We start from the raw sequence: 20205 nt of genomic DNA, 5'->3' as shown, positions 1-20205 counted from the left end.
AGAGGATGTGGATCTGTGGAGTATTGTTGAAGGTGATGTGGATGATTTTTGCCATGTCAACCTTCTTTCTCTGTGTTCCCTTAAGAAAAGTAAGATAAACCAACCTGTTTGATTTTAGCAATAAATTTTAACGCTACTTCTTGACGTCCTTTCCAGTACACTTGTGATTCTGTATTGTTTTTATTGTGACTGATCAGAAACAAGCATTGTAGAAGTAACTCTAACATCTACGTGATACCAACAATGCTTCTGCATCAACCAAGAATTTAAGACTTTCGCAGGGCAAAAGTGTGCTGTAATAATGACAGTCTGTCGAAAAAAATGTTCGGTTGGGATTTGGGAGGAATGCAGAGAAAAATCTACAGTTTGGCTCAGGCTGATCAGGGACTTTTATCTCCTGCAGCTCTTTGCAATGACGAAATGTATCAGAGAGAATACTTTTCTGTGGAATTTTCACCATTATTAATTTATTATTGAAAAAAAAAATTCATTCTCTTTCCATTAAACATGTGCTAGATAAATATTTTACCATGCGATTCCTAGTCTTGCTTAGCTCTTCTGTATCTGAACTCAGTTGAATTCTTGTTAAAGCAGATGCAAAGACATCCACAAGCTTCAGAGAAAGATTGAGCGAGCGTTGGAAGATGGATTTCAAAGGTCATAAACATGTACCTTTGTTAACTGGGTCACAAAGCTTTGGGTCTCTACTAGATAATACTGTTTCACAGATAGGCAGATGAATGCTTTTTGGATTGGAATAGTTAAATCTGAGTGTGGAAAGCTCAGCGCAATTTCTGTACTGTGGAATAATGAAGTGGTATAATTCCTATTAGAATAAGATTCCTTATTGCCATGTTCTCAGACTTGGATTTTAAATCAATATACTGCTGGAAAAGAGAAGAGAGCAAGGCAGGCTTGTGCATTTTAAATGTCTGGAGGAATAGGTTTTGGAAGAAAATATTGATGCAATTTACAAAAAGAGATTAGCAGAAACACAATTCTACAATGAGAATGAAAAAATTCTATGACATCTTTAAAAAAAAATTAAAAATCTGTTTTTCTATTCTGCCTACTTTCTTCCTGTCTCACAGTTTTGGTGGTTTGTGTTGGGGTTTTTTTGTTTTGTTGTATTTTTTCTTTCCTCTCCTAGTCTGATCAATCGTATACTCACTATTCATACAAACCACATACTTCCTGAGCAGATGTTGTGGAGTTTGGCCCTTGGATTATAAGAACTTGTCTTCAGGACAAGCAATTTGGGACTCGAATCTTATCCCAGTCTTTGTATATTTACATGAATCCCAAGTGAATTTGAAAGAACTAAGAAATGTTGTCCATCAGATCAGAAGAATTGTTCATCTCCTCGCACAGCTGGACATTAGTACAAAAAGGGCCAGTTACTGGAGAACCAGATCCCTTTCTTGTGAAGTGTAATGTTGAAGCTGTAGCTCTGTCTAATAAATGAAAGGCTATAGTCACAATACCTGTCGTAGGAAAATATGAAAATTACTTGGATTTCATTTAGAGCATGCCAATGAGAAAAAAAAATATGTAAAGGTTACAGCAACTGCAAGTTTATATACTGTGTATTCTAATGAATCCATCTTATTTCGGTCACTTTGCATGGGACAACTCTATATGCTCAAAGATATATCTGATGTTGCAGTCACTGTGAACTTCAAGTCCTTTTATTTGTGTTTTTACCAGAAGAGAACTTTAATGCTTCTATTGACTTTGGTTTACATGTATATGCTCTACTTATGAGTATCCCTTTTAATGTCTAAGACAACCTGAGCAAGAGACTTGTAGTAGTCAGACTAACTGCTGCATACTCACGTGTTTCAGTTCTGCAAAGCAATGATTCCCATTGCAACCTTGGCACGTGCCTTTAGCATTATGAATAACAAGCAGTAAGAGCATGTTGCGTTTGATTTCCTGCTGTAGGATACGGTACCACTGTGGGAGTAATAGATTTCGAAGCCAACAGGAAACACTCTGATTATCTACTCCTTCTTGCCTGACACATGCCACACTGTTTAAAAACTGATAAATCATGTAGGGAGGAAAAAACCCCCAAGGGCTGCCAGTCCTGCTGCTGATCTTGCTCAGTTGATGAACTCACTGTAAGTAGTGACCTAGTGCATGTCCCTTACTAAATTTCTTTTGCTTTTGTTCCTGATGCTGCATTGCTCCTTTCTTGAGCCAGTGGCTCTGTGCCATCTTCAGGCATGTGAAGGGTAATATTATTTTATATTCTCATTATCTGAAGGGATGAAATAAATAGATGCTTGGTTGGTTTGTAGTAGGCTTGTAATGGTGTTAATTAGCACACACTGGTGTGTGCTAGTGGAACAGATAACTGGGGAAAGAACCACTAAGAGACACGTGGTAAGCATTGGCTGTATTTGGATGACAAGCAGTTGGTTTCTGATAGTGTTTATCTCCTGAACAATACTGTTCATATTTCATGAACAAGAATGACTTTGGTAGGAAGTCTTTGTTATAAAGCATAGGAGTGTAAAGGAACTGAAGCATCTACAGCTGCTGCCAGAGACTAAAAAGGCATTGGCATGAATTGTGTGTCAATTTATTGTACGTTTATACAACAGTGAGAATTTTTTGGCTGAAACTATCTCATTACTCAAAAGAAAACTGCACAAAAAAGGTTCTACTTTGATGGGAATTATTTTTTGTCAGTAATTTATTTTTTTATTTCTTCAGTTTTCAAATAAAATATTGTTATTTAACAGAATTTATTTTGATTTTCCTTGTTCACTAAGAAGATTTCCAAGTTCCTGAAATGACTGAATTAAATATTTCAATTGATCCTTAAAACACATGCTTTGCTTTGTTAGTAACGTAGAAAAAAATAACATTTTGTTTCATCTTTGAATGAGAAATATTTTACATGTTAAATTCTTAAAGTTGGGAAAAAGTTTCCTACTTGTTCCTGTTGAGTGAACTCTGAAAACCAAAGTAATGCAATTATCTGATAAATGTGTTAATTTAGCAATAAATATATGAACAATCACAACTTACCTTGGTTTAAAAAAATTAAACTTGTGGCTGAATGACTCTAAAAGTGTTTAAAATCTAATTTGGAGATCAGTAAAACTCTGAATACTAAGTACAGTGGCTTCAACACAGCAGTTGCTGGTAGTTCAAGATGGTAGATGCCTGAAAAATTCTATAAAGAGTATGAGAACAGAATATTTTTTTTCCTGTTTGAAAATGGAAAAGTGCTGTATTGTAGATCAGGGTTAAATTGACATCTAAATTGAACTCCAAAAGTGGCGTCTTACATTCAGTAATAACAGCAAATAGTATCTCATCAGTCTGACCAAAGTTAAACACCTCATGGCTGTTGCCATCAATTGCAATGCTAGGAATGACAATATTTTATTTCATGGCTTTGAGGCTCAAGATAAACAGAGAAATGAGATGCTGGATATTATGGATGAGGCTTGGATTAGCTTCCTGCTAAATTTGTTTTACTCAAGTTTTTTGTTGTTGCTATTAGTCCTGCTAAGCTTTTGGAGTCACTTATTCTGAGTCACAGAATGTTGTAATTTATTTCCATTAATCAATGTTGCAGCTATATATGTGGGGTCTGAACAATATAAAGGTGTAATGAGGCATTATGTTTACTTTGATGCATTTTTGTAGGAATACTCATCTCTGGAAGAAATGAACTGAAACTTCTCTCGGGGAGTACTTATTAATGCATTTCACTGAATATGCTTTTTTGGTTTTACCTCCCTTAGGAGAAAGCTTTTTTCCTTTGGTCAATTGAGTATGGCACAAGGGTAATAACAAGTCTAATGGATGCTGTAAACCTCTGCTTTTTAATGCGTAATGTAATTGAATCAGAATATAGTGTCTATACTGATGGAGTCCCTGGTGCTTTAACAACTGAAATTATGATTAGAAAGATCCAGACAATGCTGACTTCTCATACATTAAGCCTCTATTATACAATTTCCTTTCTACAGCACATTCACTTTTACTTTTGAATTATGCAGTGCCATCTTAAACAGTTTAATATTACACTGGAATCAAATTCAAAGCTTCAAGAGGGCTTTATCATTTTTGTGGAAATACATACAGAATAAATTTTTAGTGGTGCTGTATGACTAATATTTCCTCCAAACAGTTCTCATATAAAATTCCCAATTTAAAATTGCATTTTTTTGCCGAAAATTTATTGGAAAGGTAATGCACCTTTGTTAGCCAGCTGTTACTGAACAGAATGTAGAACGGAAACTGGCTTGGTGTTGTGTGCTGAGCGTGAGTGAGAGGGGCTTCTGCAGACTGGGAGATAGCTGGGATCTTGTCCTTTTATTTAAAACACAAAACCTGAAGACTTTCTAAACAGAAGTGGATTAGAGAAGGTACTCTTAAGGCTTCATAATTCATCTAACCAGTGAGCTGCAAATGAGATATGCCGTGCTTTCACGCTTACAGAGAAAACTCCTGTATTACTATTAGCTGACAAGATGCTTCACCTAGATGCCAAAAATAGTTGTGTTAGCTTTGCCTTAGTTGGTTGAAATACTAATTTTCAAAATGGCGGAAAAGAAAACAATTCTATTTATTTTTTCTACTGTCAAACAAAAATGATGTTGAGGTGAACTCGTTACTGCAATTTTGGATAAATGCAAGGCCATGCATGTGATGTGGTCACTAGTACTGAGTGGGAGCTCCCTGCAGGTTCCCCTGCTACAATGAGCTTTGCTAAGCTGATTCTGCAGCCAAGCTGTAGATGCAACATAGCACAGCGCAAGCTTCTTCTGACCCAGGGAAGGGTGAACTTCTAACTCCTTGATGTACAATGGGTTTCCAGTTAGGGTCACTACAAGAGGTCACACCTCAAAGGGCCGTAGCCAGAATAGCACAAGCAGTGTGGATAAACTTGTCTCTGACTTGCATGTAGTTGAGATGACTGCCTGCCAAAGGACAGAATATAATACCTGGGAAGAGCCTCATGAAAACAGGCTAATCATTATCTCTCTCAGTTCAAAGCCTTCAAATAGCAATTATGTAATTAACCCTTCCTATTCTCTTAGGAGATATACTTCTTCGCTGTTAATGTAGTCAGTGAAACTAGCGTCATGAAAATGACCGACTGCCTTTCAAATCAGCAAACTGGCTTTGTGCTGGCACTGTAGCTTGGTAGAGGTTGAAAAGTTTGGACTTACTATGTAAGAAGTGCTGTACATCGAAGATGATCAGACTACGGAGACACAGTGTACAGTGTTTAGTCTTTGAGAGACAGAGCAAAACTGGGAATCTTCATGTGCCAGAGCACATAAATTTACAATGAATTCCAATATGAAAAATCTATTGCCCCTGAGAAGGTGAATTTAAACTAGTACCACTTGGTGTTGCGTGTACTTTGAAAACTAGGCATAATGGCAAGAGGCTGAAACTTTGCTTTTTTTATCTTAAACCTTTGGGTTTTTGATCTAGCATTTATTCAAGAAGTTACTTTCATTATCTCAGTGGGTAGAACCAAGCTTCAATGAACCAAATATCTGTGTTCAAGTGAAAGCCACCAAAAATTTTATGAATGTTTGAGATGGCTGAGAATATAAAAGTAAGTGGTAATGGAAAATGCTATGAAGTATAGCTGATGACTTAATAGTTCTTCATGTCCAGGCAGTATCACTTTCCTTCATATCTGATAGGTATGTCCTATTAATTAAATTTCCTTTTTTGTACACTAAAAACGCTTTAATCAGGACTGTGGACCAAGTAAGATTTTTCTGAAGACGTTAAAAAGTCTGAAGGATCTCTATATTGATAACAAAAGCAGAAAGTTTTGCTGAGCCCAGGATTTGACACAAATTAAGGCTGACAGAAACTGTCCTTTATCTGACTAAGCTGTCTTGAGAATGTGGAGGTCATACTTAATTTTCAGAGGGTCAGATGCAGAGCTGCTTCGTTTCTAAAAGAGTGATGCAAAGACAGATTATGACTCTAGGTAGATGCATGCTCTATTTATATCATTAATTTAGCTGAGATTAGCAGGCAGCCCGCAATTTTCAGAGTTAAGTCAACAGGGTAAAGATTAGGTATGCTCTGGAAATGGTTGTGCTGCTCTGCTATATTCATAGAGATCCAGAGGTTAGTGATCTAACCCTATAATTCTAACTGCTAGATGTCACAGAAATAACCCAGAAACACAGTATAAAAAATAAAACAAAATACTCCTTTGCTTCAATAAAGCAATGTTTTGTGAATGAGTCTTTTCATTTGAACTGATCTGAATGACGCAGGCTGCAGAAGACCCATGCCAAAAACAACCAGCCAAGTAGCTTGGCAAATGTTCTGATAAATTGCTCTTGCTGGCAATAGTTCTGTAACTTTAAATGAGTATTAACTGAATGACAGTCTTAATTCTTCAAGTACAAGCTGGAAATAAAGTTTTTTAACTACGTTGCACATTCTGTATGCAAAAACCTGGGACTTCAGTAATGATGTGTGTGTGTACAAATAGATTGAAATCACTGCTTAGTATATTTGGGACTGTAAATCCCTCTCCATGGAATCCAACACCCGCATCACATAGCACAGATATTGTTGTCTCTGTTTTGATTTCTGCAGGATTGTTATATGTTATCTTGGGAGTTTTTTACTCTTCACAGTATTTATCCCAAATGATTCCTGTTGTAAAACCTTGTTCGTTCTTGTTTCTCAGCAGCTTTTCTTCCCTTGTAGTAATGAATTTCCCTGAAGTCAGCTGTCATGAGTGTAAGTTTTATCTACAAGGAAATGCATATACCCTTGGCAAGATTACTTGTGGCTTTTTAGGCCTCTCACAAGTCTTAAACTGTTAATTAAACATGGATGGGGAAAAAAGACAAATATTACTTTACATTCATGAAAGACAAGCAACCTCATGCTTGTGTTGCAATTCAAGTGCAATGCTTATGAACGCAGTTAGCACCCTGCAATCCAGTATACTCTTTAAACACTGATCTATTAGAAGCTTCTTTGTTTTAATGGCTCTTACCTGAGATGTGGTGATTGGCCTGTGGTATCTTGTGCTTTCAGTCAATTTCTATTAATGCTAGACTGGCTTTTAACAACCAAGTACATAAACCAGGTCAAAGGATATTTGTAGAGATGGCAAAAGTGACTTGAGTCATTATCAGTGTTAACCTAAGAACCAAATTCTACTACTATGTTATGCATAAAAATAATAATAAGGAGCAAAATCTATGTATTTTACTTTTACCCAAAGAAATTGGGGAAATGCCTTATATAACAGACTTTTCAAGTATAGAAATAGAAAGCTATTCAGTTCAGAAGACGACCAGTAATAGGTACTGTTTGTTTCCATGTTTCACACTGTTCTGGTGGGTGTTTATTCAGCAGTCATATCTCTAAGCCTAATTCAAAGCCTGTGATAGTTAATGAGAATGGCCCATGTCAACTGTAGCTCCATTTGTCTTAGGAACCAATGTACTTACATGCCAAATCTGAATGAACGTGACAAAATGGGCATACTTAAATTTGGGAAAGTTCAAGCCCTGTGAACATACTGGTGGAAGATAAGGTAAAGGTTTTTTAAACTAGCTTTTTTTTCCTTTGTGATTAACTTCTCCCTTGGGTGTAAAGGTAAATTAATGGCCTAATCCATTTTGTACTAAAGCCAACAAAGAGCTTCTGGCTGACATCAGGATAAGGCCTAGCGGTAGGAGTTTTTAAAAAATACAACAGATGGACATGAAAAACGAAGGAGGTGGAGACAGAAGTGCAAGTTGTGCAATTTTCTCCATTCTTTGCACAGAAGAGTGGTCCCTGAGGGCTGTGGGGTAGATCCTACCTCCCCAGCCTGCAATGCCATGAAGATTTGCTTTGGCAGAGGAACACGTTGGGCTTTGCTGCAGGAGAGTTTGAACATCAAACATAATAGTTTGGCAAGTTCTCATCTTGGGTGCTGGATAGGAGATACAGGGCATCTGTAAAGCTCTAGTGGTTTCCTTCCTCTTTTCCTGAAAGAAGGAACAGGAGACTACTTTGTGGAGAGCTAATCCCTAACATCATTGCTGGTTGGATGGGACTATTTTTTTTTTTTCCTCCTAGCTTCTGGTAGAGATCCCTGAGTGTACCTGCCTTTTCAGATGCTTTCCTGTAGAATAGGTTATCTGTATCTCTTCCTGTGGTATGAGTTGTGTGGGTTAGAATAGTAGAAGGATCAAAAATTGTAGTTAAAAATGCATACACTAAATTGTACGGCATCATAATTGCTTGGAATTGTGCCTGTGCACAGAGATATGCACGTTGCCTGCATTGCCTGTTGCTTTTAAATATTTTCAGTAACGTTTAACTAACAGGAAATGGCTGACGGGAGCACAGCCAGGGTATTTTATTAGATTCTGCAGTGTTCCCTGCTGTGTTGATTTTCTGGTCCCCAGAGACTGCATAGCCATCTCTGACTTTGTTCTCACCAGAGAGGCATATATTTTTGTACATTCTTCCCTGACTGCAGTAGTCCTGTGAAGTTAGTATATGTTCTCCATTATGAGGAGAAAAATAGGAAGAAAAGAGCGAGGAAAAAACAGGATGCCAGTATGCATGAATGCACACTTTCTGTTTGTCTCTGAAGTTCCTTGGGGCACTTGTCTGAACACTGAGTTTATTTTGCTGTAAGACTCAATGAGTTACACTCTGCAGCAAGCTGAGTGGCAGTTTCCTTAAAAGTTCTGTTCAGCAACACTGGTCAGGCAGCAAACTGGCATTTATAAGTTAACAAAAATACAGAAAACGTTTGTCTTTTTTGATGGTATACTCAGTTTTTTAGCATATTGATTTTGAATAGTAATGTAGGTCCGTAATATTCCTATTAAGTGCTAAGATTTTGACTCATTAGTGATGAGACGTGTGATGATAGCATTGCCTAGATGATATAGGGAAAATAATAAAGGAGAAAGTCTGCACAGAGAAATGGAGAAAAAATCAACTCTCAATCATTTAAAATCATAAGCCATCTCAGGAGATGGGAAGTAGAGTGGGTTACAAATGCTGTGTATGATTATGTTCATAAGGTGATCTTAAACAGGTGACCTATATTCTTCTCATTATCTCTTAATTATAGTAACAGAGACGTATCTAAACTGGTGTAAGACTATATCCTTCAAGACCTGCTTTGTGTTAAGCCTATGAATAGCACCTTTGAAATAGACAGGGTTACTCACACACATAGTGTTAAGAAACTGTTTAAATATGTTAGTGGACTGTAGCTACAGGTTTCAAACTCAAGCTCTAGATGTGATTACTCTGCATGCTGAAATACTAAATTGCAGGTATCGTTGGTTACGTGTGTCTTTACTCTTTGAATAATGAAGTTTCTTATTCATGACTCATCCAGTAAACTTTAACTAGCTGACCTTCCTAGGGATGACTAATGATAGAAATTCTTAATACTTTGGAGTCTTTCCAAATACAAACCTTTTTGTCTGTGTATGTATGCATGCATGTATATATACACGTAACTGTGCATGTGTTTTTCGGCTGTGAAGAGACCTAAAATCTCTATTTATATGATTTAGGTGGGGTCATAGAAGCAAGACAGATAGTTGCATTTGTTGGGAGCAGGTGTAAACCCTTACCCCTACAGTTCCAGACTAACAGAGCCTTGAGATCAGTAAATTTATTTCTCCATCTTGGATTTCTCCTGAATTATGTTAATTATGTGATAGCATGGTGGTTAGTGGTAACTCAAACATGGTAACAGTCAAAATGAGCCTGTAGCCCAGATTAATAAATTTAGGTCCTAAATTAGGCACCTCTCTCTGAAAATCTTGGATTTAAGGTTTTCAACTGTACTGGCCAACAGCCCGATTGACACTGATTCATAGTATGCTCAGAGCTTGTCTTCATTCTACCTGAGCTTCAGCCAGATTGATTTTTGCCAGGATACCTCTTTTGCTTTGCCATGTATTTCATCTGTGTCTGGTGCTTGCATATTTTTGTTTAGTGTGATCTTTGGTTGTGAAATTCAATCCCTATTTATATGAGAACTGTAGAAGGACTGCACGTTTCTAACTACAAAACAAAATTATTTGTTTGACTTATTAATATTCAATTGCATTTATTTTTAAAGTGAATTTGTTCAGTGCCCTAGAATGTTGCACAAAGGCTGCTTTATAATGTAAATTTGATTTGATTGAAAGTTCTGTATAAGCCAGATGTATTTGGCAGTGATCTCGAAGTCACACATCCTGAAGTTAAACCAGAGATGACAAAAGGAAAACTGCTATGTTTGTCTGTGTAGATTGTTTGGAAAAATCTTCCATGAATATGAAAACTAGGTAGATTCTAATTCTCTGCTTTATTCATTTGCAGTGTATTAAGAAGGACATCACATCCTTTCTTCAATATTTCAATTAAGAAAGACTCTTCAATATTTCAATTAAGAAAGACTCTTCAATATTTCAATTAAGAAAGACTATGATGTTCTTTACAAGTTCTATATTGTCTGACTTCAGCAACCAGTTTTGTTTCATGTAAAGCTGTGCCAATATGAAGTAGAAGTGATTGCAGATGGGAGAGAATTTAATATGACACTTTTCCCATTTTCTCTTCTGTATTTATCTTTTTTGAGTAATCTACCTCTCTGAAAGTGTACTCTCTACCACACAAGCTGATTAAAGAGAGTCAAAAAATTAGAAGTAATTGAATAATAAGAAACTGTGAAGGAAATAAAATAGCTGATTTCATTGTCGGGCTCTGCAGTGTCATCAGCCTGAGATAGAGCAGTTCTAGTGATGCTTATGCTGAGCATGTGTGATCGGCACATAATGTACCAGCAAGTAACTTCATGAGAAGGACAATGTGGTGTACCAGTAAGAAATTACTATCCTGCCTGAAAAACAGCATTTGCAGTAGTAGTGATGCTATTGGAAAACTGTTAGGTATACAAATGTAATGCATACCTGTATTCAAATACTGTCAGTATGTGAAACATAAAAGAACAAGATATTTTTACTATATGATGCAGGCCATGCTCTACTGGGGAAAACTAAATCTTCTTTGGATGATTCCGCTAAGTTCTGCTGTGTGCTGTTAGGGCAGGCAAATGCTGAGGAGGAGCAGTATCGCTCTATGTGGCCAGTTGCTTTAACACTACCAAGCTATAACATTCTTAGGGAATGATACTTATTCTTTCTTTCACCAATAGCAAGTTTAAGGGTGTGAAGGAAAACATTATCATTATGTTCTACAGCTAATTGAGACTAAGGCATAGAAATGAGAACCTTTTGGTCTAACGCTTGTCCAGAGCTTCAGGATACTGGAGTCCCAGAGGAGTTTTTGTGAACAATTATCTATCGGACGACACATAGAAGCAGCACACAACATCAGTCTCCACTTCTTTCTACCTTTAATATGTCATCCAACTCATTTATTAACTAAGAAAGCAGATTTTTAAAAATTCTTTCTCTTAAGAGGTAAAGCCTAAAGCAAGGAATTAATAAATTACAACACACGGACTGCATTATTTGGTCCCTAGAGGACTAATTGTCAAAAATCAATTATGTTGAAGAATGCTTGAGAATCTGAAAAGAAACCAGAATTAAGGTATAAGAAACATTTGCTTTAGAAAAGAAAAAGGCAGGAGAGACGAGCATTGAGAGTGTCTCTGAGGTGACAGCAAACTACTGGAAACATAAAAAAGAAGGGTCACCAGGTGTGAAGGCTTATCCTCAAGAAGAGGCAAGATAATAGATTTTATAGTCAAAGCATGAAGCTTCCAGAGTCATTTGTAGATCAGCTGATCAGTTCCTGCGGTGTATGTCTTCTCAGCTTTTCTCCTTTAATTTAGTGTGGGTCCTGGTTGTTTCTTGCTCCTTTCCCTCTACCCTTTGGCTTTCCCCTCTCAGCAAACGAAAGGTTTTTCATATTTTTTCCTATAGCCTGTTTTTTTTTCCCAAGCATAGCTCTTTCAATTACCTCTGCTTTGTAACAATGTCCAGATGAAGTTCCTGAGCATCGTAATGTTTGCTTTTAGGAACAGTGATTTGTGCGTGGGTTTTTTTGTGCTTTTACTGCAGTAGCTACCTGCAAATACAGTGGAAGAAAGATGTCAGGTTTTTTGTGAGACTATTTGTCAGCCAGAAGATTCCCTTCTCAGAAAGATGGATAGCTGAATACACTTTTAAAAATAACACTGAATTCTTTGGGGACAGTAAATGCTTTCTTTGGCACTCAGAAAATGGAATTTGGGAATAAAGTTTCTTGAAGGCCTGTGCTCATATTTTATCTTCTACTGAAAACTACATGTGCTTGTGACATCTGTAAAAATACCTTTCTATGGAACTGCTCAAATGTGAGCAGTTTAGAAAAAAAATTGGGAAGCAAAGAAGCTTTGAGTTGCATAGTATTAACACATTGCCATGTTGGATCATGTGAAGGACGTGCTCCTGCTGCTTGGGTTATTTTCCTTTGGGATGGGGCAGAAGACAAATCAAGGTCCTCTTCCCTTTTATGAGGGACAAATTACTACAGATGATGGCTTGAAAGAGATGAAAAAAAAAAAAGAAATGCCCATGTTCAAGAAGAAAGACAAATGAAAATGACTCTCAAATGTCTTAAAAAAATAAAATTCAGAGCAAAATACCTTTCCCAACTACTTTCTTTAGGATGTTGCAATGGGTGCATAATTGAGACTGCCATATTCAGTGGACGCCTTACCCTCATCCAGTCCTACTCTGTCCTGCTCAGCTGTCTGTGTAATGCTGTTGCCATCTGTTCACCTGTGATAGCAGTTCACCTATGACTAGCTGGAGTTTGCTGCTTTCATTTGATTTTTGAAGTGTGTTGCACTGTATGTGCAGTTTATGGATGTTGCTAGTAAAGCATGTAAATAATTTATGGCACCTAAAGAAAGATTTCTGAAACAGATACACGAGGAAAAGATGACACTTGAAAGGAGCAATAAGAAAAGAAATGTTATCTTACAGCAGAATAGATGACATCAAAGGAGGCAGTGCATTTCTTGCACTAAAACCAAACTGAGTGTAAATTGGTCTTATTGATTTCATTACTTTTTTTACTGCACTGACAAAAAAGCTAAGAAGGTCTTTCCTAGTGATAAAGTAGCTGGACACAGTCAGGAATAGTAACTGTCCTCTAGCAAACCAGACAGTTACTCATATTGAGTTTTCTGAAAGTAGAAGGGTCAAAAAAAGAGAGAAACTATTATATAAGCCTTGTACAGGAAAGAAGAAGGTTTCGGCAATGAGTCCACACAGTAGCATGAAGGAAACAGTCATTCTGAGTTCCTGAAATACCACCCCTTCATCTGGGTGGTTGGCTCTTTCTTATTCTTGAATGTTTATCTTTCAAGAACAAATACAAGTCTAAAGCTGTATGCTGCTTTGCTTGTAATGCAGTTAACTGAAGAACAACTGAATTCATGCTACTTAGAGTAAGACATTTGTGTCGAAAGGTTGTTGTCTATCCACGGGAAAATAGTTAGCTGTATTGGTAAATAATAAGTCATAGCCATTCTTCCTTTCTTGACATTGCCAAGAATGGCTGTGCCAAAATTCTTCCTGGACAAACAGGAAAATTGCATTACGTGGCCGTGGCCATGGCTCTGCGGAATATAGTAATGTACCATGGGTGCGGCACAACTGTGCTGTATCTACAAAATTTGCTTGTTTACGGTTTTGCCCTTGTAGTTTGTGAACTATGTACATAGTTTTAAAAATAAACATTGAATATATTGATTCTGTTTCTAAAGAAATTAAGATGATTACAAACCAGAGATTATCAATCCAAATTAAAAAACGGAAGGTTTTTGAGATACAATTTTGAAAAGAAAGCTTTTTCTTCTGTGGGGTCCCACCCCCTACTCCCTTGTGCCATTTCTCTATTGCAGGACATTTCTCTTGGGAGAGCCAAAGTCATGGTTTACAGATTTTCAGCTCTTGTATTGGTTATTTTCTTATTTCTAATGAAGCTAGGAGTGTGCTTTGGCTGCTGCAGTAAAACTTCCATTTGATGAAAACAGGTGTGTGAGAGCATGGTTCTGGATTCAGAAATTGAGTGAGGTCAGATTTTTGGATAGAATTTGCATCTATTGTTGATTTGTATTCTTATTGTTAGAAATAGTTGATCTGCTCAGAATAGCTGTAATATCAATTTAGTTTAAATATTTTTGTTTGTTTGAAAATGGCTATTGATTTCTAGGGATCTATTTGTAATTTACAGGTACTTGCTGGACAGCTCAGCCAATACATTTCCATGATTAGGTTGTTTGGGAGCTGCTCATTTTGAGTTTTCATGGTGTGTGACTAGCCACCTAACTCATGTATTATTGCTTCTGTTTCATTTTTCAGCAGTTAGCTTTTAAAAAGCAGGTGAATAAATGGAGAGAGGTTTATAACTCATGCATTTGTGTGAGCCTCAGATCTTCTCAGATACCGCCTGTGAAAACTTTTTAGGCTTGATAAATCCAGGTTCAGGAACAACAAATAACAGAGCAAATGAGCAAAGTTGCTTATATTTCAAAAAGGTTGATAACTCACCTGAGGAATTGCTTTGCCCAGATGGATGGTGAGATGGGATGTATGAAACGCTTAGTACATATGGCAGTATTAGTTCTGTATTACAATATTCCCTATAAATTTGTTTATAACAATTGCTGGAGCCTGTAATGACCAAAACTACTGGCCTGGCCTGGAGTCTTCCTGTGTGGATAGTGTGAGCTAACACAGAGTTCTTTGTCCTGCTCCCCGAGTATTTGGTGTTAGTTCACTCATTTCTTGCTGACTCACTTGGGAAGTGGAAAAGAGCTTGCTTTTTCAGAATTAATCCCATTTGTGACATGTCCTGGTATTGCTATGATAATAAACATGTAAAATAGCATGTAACTTGCAACTAAAACTCAGTCCTAAAAGTGTCTGTATAACTTCACTTTTTTCCTTGAAAACATGTTTTGGCATATGTGTGTTTATTGTCAGCCTTCCCTTACAGGTGAGCTTTTAAAAGAAAAGGATAAAAGGTGAATCAAGAAACTGTTGTAAATATGGAGTAGGTACGTAGATTACATGAACTAGAGTAGTGATCTATGCCTGTATTATTTCTTTGTAGCAAGATATTTGTACTTGTGACAGCATAGTTCACCAAAACAGCTAGTCCATTTGAGTTCATATTTTTAGTTCCCATATCAGCATAGATCTGCCCTACAGACACTTGAAGTACGGATTAGTGGATGCTAAATTTTTTTTGTCTAATTCTCTCTAAAATTATGGCACTATAAAGCTCTTACAGAGAAATATAATAAAATAATCTATAAAATTACACTTTTATCTTTTTGTTTTCCCTGTTCCTTCTGTACTTTATATTTTTGATTTCTTTATTGCCTCACTGTGTCTTTTGTTTTTATACTTTTTTCTCTCTCATCTTTATTTTTTATCTTCATCTTCTCTTCTTGCCTCGTTTCTCTTTTCTTTGAATAAAAGCATTTCTCTTCCTCTTGCTCCTTCTCTTCCCAAACAGATGCCTCCCCTGCCCTCTCCTCCCCCTGCTCCCTCTTCTCTACTGTTCAGCTGTTTTGTTCTTTCTCTACCTAAATGCCTGTAACCAGGAGTCTGGCAGGACATAGTGCCTGCCCCTGCTACAGGGTTGTTTTTTTTCTTTTTACACCTATCAGCAGTGATCTATTGAAATGATAATGGAAGGTCGCTTTCACATTTTAACATTTTGCTACCCATGCTAGGAAATACCCCTGTTTCTCCTCTGTAGTCTTAGTTTGATTTACACACAATCATAACCTGTGGTTATCTGTATAAATCTGCATTGCTATATTCATGTCAGAATGCTGTTGTTAGAAATTATTTGTAAAATCTGTTACATAGATGGTTATATACTTATGTAAAACACTGAAATTGCCAGATAATACAAAAAAAGTAAGAAAACTGTCAATTTATTACAAGTGATTTTGGATGCATTGGGCCCTAAATCTAATAACAAGAGAGCAAAATTCGTAGAGTTGCTGATGTGCTGCAAATATTACTGACAGGTTATGAAAGTCTTACATCATGAAAGTGAAATGATGAACTCAGCCTGTACGGTTGTTCTCAGAATGTAAAAGCAGTTATTCCTATCCTTTGTTAAAAATGTTAGGGATTTTTAGAAGTGAAGATGATTCCTTTCTTTGCAATGTTGCTGAGGCTCCACTTGCTTCAGGAATGGTGGTGGGAGGCGACCTTAGAAATCCCACTGGTCTCAGTGGCATTGGGCAGAGCTGAATCCTTTTTTGCAGATGATTTTTTTTTTTTACCTGAGATACTGGACTTGTGAATATCAGTAGAGAATTATTGATGCAATTATATATTTAAGTAATTTTTTCAAGCATAGTCTTCAGTATGGAGCAATCAAATCTATTTTCAAGGCTTCTGTTTTGCTACTTGAAAATGTAAAGGTGTACGCATGCTGTGCTGAAAAGTCTTGTGTTGATTTCAGTGAGAATTTTGCTCGGATAAAATTACAGATGCATCATGATATTTGATTTTTGTCTCTAGGTTATATGTTCAAATAGAAACCAGAAAAGGATTTTACTTATGGTTTGGCGTTTTTTGTGCTTTATTTGTCCTGATTCTTAATTGTTCCTGTTTTATAAATACTGTTGTCCACTGAAGATGCTCAGTGCACTAAGAAAATATCAGGTGTGATTTAATAAGGAAAAAAAAAAAATTTCTGACTATGGAAAATTCCTACTTTATGTTATTATGAAACATGACTTCTTTTTCTTTAGTGAACTGAGCTTTGTGTCAATGAAGCTGCCTAATAGTGCTCTGATGCAGGCGATGAGCAAAATCACAGTAAAATTATATAAACTCCAGTTCACTCCGTACGGTTTTGTGATTGTCTGATGTGGCAGAAGTTTATTAGCTGCAGATAATAGTTTAGGAAAAGATATGGTGTGGTGTGGTTTTTTTTTTTGGTCAAGTCGATGTCATGAAGAAAAAACAGTCTGGCTTAGAAACTGCAGTTGCCATATCATTCTCAGGATTGGCATAGGCAGAGCATATTGCTTTGTGCTGATGAAATCTGGACATTTCACAAAGCTACAAACATGGTAAGCAGTAAACATGGGAGTCCTACAGGTGCTCAGAGAATTCTGAGTACTTAACTGAAACGTGCTCGGCAAAGAGGAAGGAAAATCCCATCACTAACAAAATTAATTATACTCTTGCAGCAGGGGGAACTGCAGTCAGAACAACATCAGGATGTTTTTGCAGAAAAACAAATGAGTATAAATAATGTATTTATTAATATACCTATATAGGAAACTGGATGAATGTTTCTAACAATCAGAGAAATTAGATCCTGGAACAATCTTGCAGTGCAGTCAGAGCAGTAGGGACAGAATCCTTTCTGGCTGTTAGATAAAATGTCTTTGCTTTACAAATGGGACTGTGACTTTTTTCAAACTGTAGCAGGAGGCAGAAATTAATGCTTCATTTGGTCCTACATGGGATTAGTTTTGGGGCAGAGCATAACAAGTGTGCAAAGACATGATAAATGGGATTGCTTAAATACTCTAGCTGTTGCTCATGTGAAAATCGGGACTGAGCAAGATTCTGCGGTCTCAAGGCTTATAGTAGTTGTCATGAAATGGTTTTTTTTGCCACTGCTGTATGCCATGTGAGAAGAACCTGATGAAGTCTCCTTGGGGGTACTGAAATCAGTACTGGAGAGTGCTGCACATGCAACGGACCACTGAATGTGCCTGAAACTCTTGCTCATTTTACTGATGTTTCTTCTTTTTTTTAGGAAGGCACAGAGGGGAAGCAAATGAAAGCCTTTAGTGCGGATAGAAAACGGAGAGTTTTGAAAGCTCAGCAGTTTTCCTCCAGGATATTATTCTATTAGATTTTATTATTTATTAGTTTACCATCAAATTCCTCAACTAAAGAGATTTCTCTACTTGCAAGACTGAACATTATGAAAGGAGACTTCAGGGACAGTCGCATGATAATGAAGTAGGCTCTTGAGCATACACAAATGGGTCAGTGCAATGGGTTCCAGATGTTGGGTGTTATTCTTTTGCTTGCATTAGCTTTAAATTAGTGCATTTCTGCTGGCTTTGGTACTGCCCATGATTTCCAACAGTGTGAATATCAGAGTTGGACCAAATGATATGCAGTTTCACTTGCAAAATGGAATGCTAATTACTTACCAAACTGCAATGCCTTTACTCATATTTTTTGCGCAAGCTTTTTTTTTTGCCTCACAGCTACTGGCATAAGTCTTCAGTGCCATAGCTGGACTGTTGTTGCTATAGACTGTAAAAATAACTTGGTTCCAGATCACCAGATTGTTTCTAACAATCAGAGAAGTTCACTAGCAGACAGTAAATTCTAGAATAAACTTCTGAAATGCAGATAAAGCAAAAATCTTATTTGCGCAGACAATGTTTATATGCAGATAGATGCTCTCTGGAGACCACATTTATTTATATGAAACAGGCGTGCTGTGAATATTTAAATGGCTTTACTGTGAATATTTAAGTGGCTTTCGATTTGTAGTTTCCTTAATGAAGTGATAAGACCTTAGTGACCAATTTTTATCGCGTATTATCTTTCATAAAGAAAGGTTCATCTCCACATATGACCATAAATAATTAAGTGTTTAGGAGGAAGCGGCAGGGAGCAGAGAGTGCCAGATAAAATAGCTTCTGTGGCCTTAGTGGATTTAAGATGAGCAAGTTAACCGCATGTGGAACTCTGGTCCCTTGGTATCCGAATTGTGAGAAGGATGTGAAAGTTGAGGGCTTATCCTTTGATAAGAACAACTTAATCATATCTATAAAATTACGTTCACTTACCACTTGCCTTTATGTGCTGATATTGCATGTTAATAATTGAAAACGGCAAATGAAGTGTTCCATGGTCCTTAGCAGGTGCTTTTTTCCCTTGCTGAAAAGGGAGATCGAAAAGCTGCTGTTAAGAAGTCCAGAATAATGTAAATCATGTATTTTGTCCTGGAAACAAAAGTGGTGTCCCTCCGTGTTTCCTTCTGAGCTCGTCAGCCTTGTACTATATTAGAAGAAAAGTGATCTCACTGTCAGCCAGGATAGCAAGAAATGCAGTAGCACCCTAATTTCATAGAGCTCTGAAATAGTGCTTTATGTTCATAGGCCCATTCTGTCATAGGCAGCATCTCCGTTCTGCTGAGTTGAGCAATGTAACTGCAGACACTAGACATGGTGCCCTGGCTCTTCTTCCTTTTTGCACTCTTCAGAAGATTTGTCCTGGTGCAGGAGAACCTATTCATACCCAAATGTAGGAGCAGTGAAACTATAAAAAGACATTTTTTCCACTATTCTCTCATACCTACATAAAAGCAAGGTACAACCTAGCTCACACTGAAGATATAGTCAGCAAGATCAGTGATGTGTTGTGAAATATAGGTAATGAGGAAAAGTGCAGGAGAAAATTGTCAGTGGTAACGTTTTTCCTCTGTCCTAAATTGTTTTGTTTTCCCTCATTCAATGCATTTTGTGTTTTCAGTATGCTCAGGCACATTTTGTGAAAGTATAGTGGCAAATTCACCACTTTATAGCCATTTACTTGTCTTTTAATGTAAGGCTGATTGAATGGTTCATAAGGAACAATAAATGTATTTCCCCTGAAGAGAGTAGGAATCCAGTGATATACTGTGCATGAGCTGTTTTTCTGTGCATGGGCAAGTTCAATATGCTTTGCACTTGCTGAACGTGGCCACGATACTGCTTCGTGGCGTTTGCTGCACTACTGGTCTGCTCATATGCAGCAGACATGGCAGATGTTGGATGCATTGGGCTGACTGCAATGCCTGCAGAGCAGAAATTTTGCATATGCGGTTAGTCTGAGGTTCCTGGAACACTGTGTATCAGTTCTTATGCCCATGCACACAGCTATTGGAGAGGCACTGCTTATATTCGCTGACCTCAAAACTGAATTTCTTCTAGGTGACAAAAGGGAATAGTGTTGCTCTGATAGCTTAACTGATGCATCTTTGTTAGAAAAATATTTTTTTTTTCCTCTGAGGCCTATTATTTGTTCCAAAGTAACTGTAACCTTGGCCTTCACTCTGTGGAGGAATGCTTTAACAGCCAAAAGGCAAAGCTTGGGCTTGACTTTTCTGTGAGGGGGAGGTTAGTTGTGTTAGATGTTTCTTGTTTTCTGATCAGACCACTGTAAG

The sequence above is a fragment of the Tauraco erythrolophus genome, chromosome 10 (assembly GCF_009769465.1).
Source record: "Tauraco erythrolophus isolate bTauEry1 chromosome 10, bTauEry1.pri, whole genome shotgun sequence".
Lineage (NCBI taxonomy): Eukaryota > Metazoa > Chordata > Aves > Musophagiformes > Musophagidae > Tauraco > Tauraco erythrolophus.
This window is presented reverse-complemented; position numbering follows the sequence as displayed.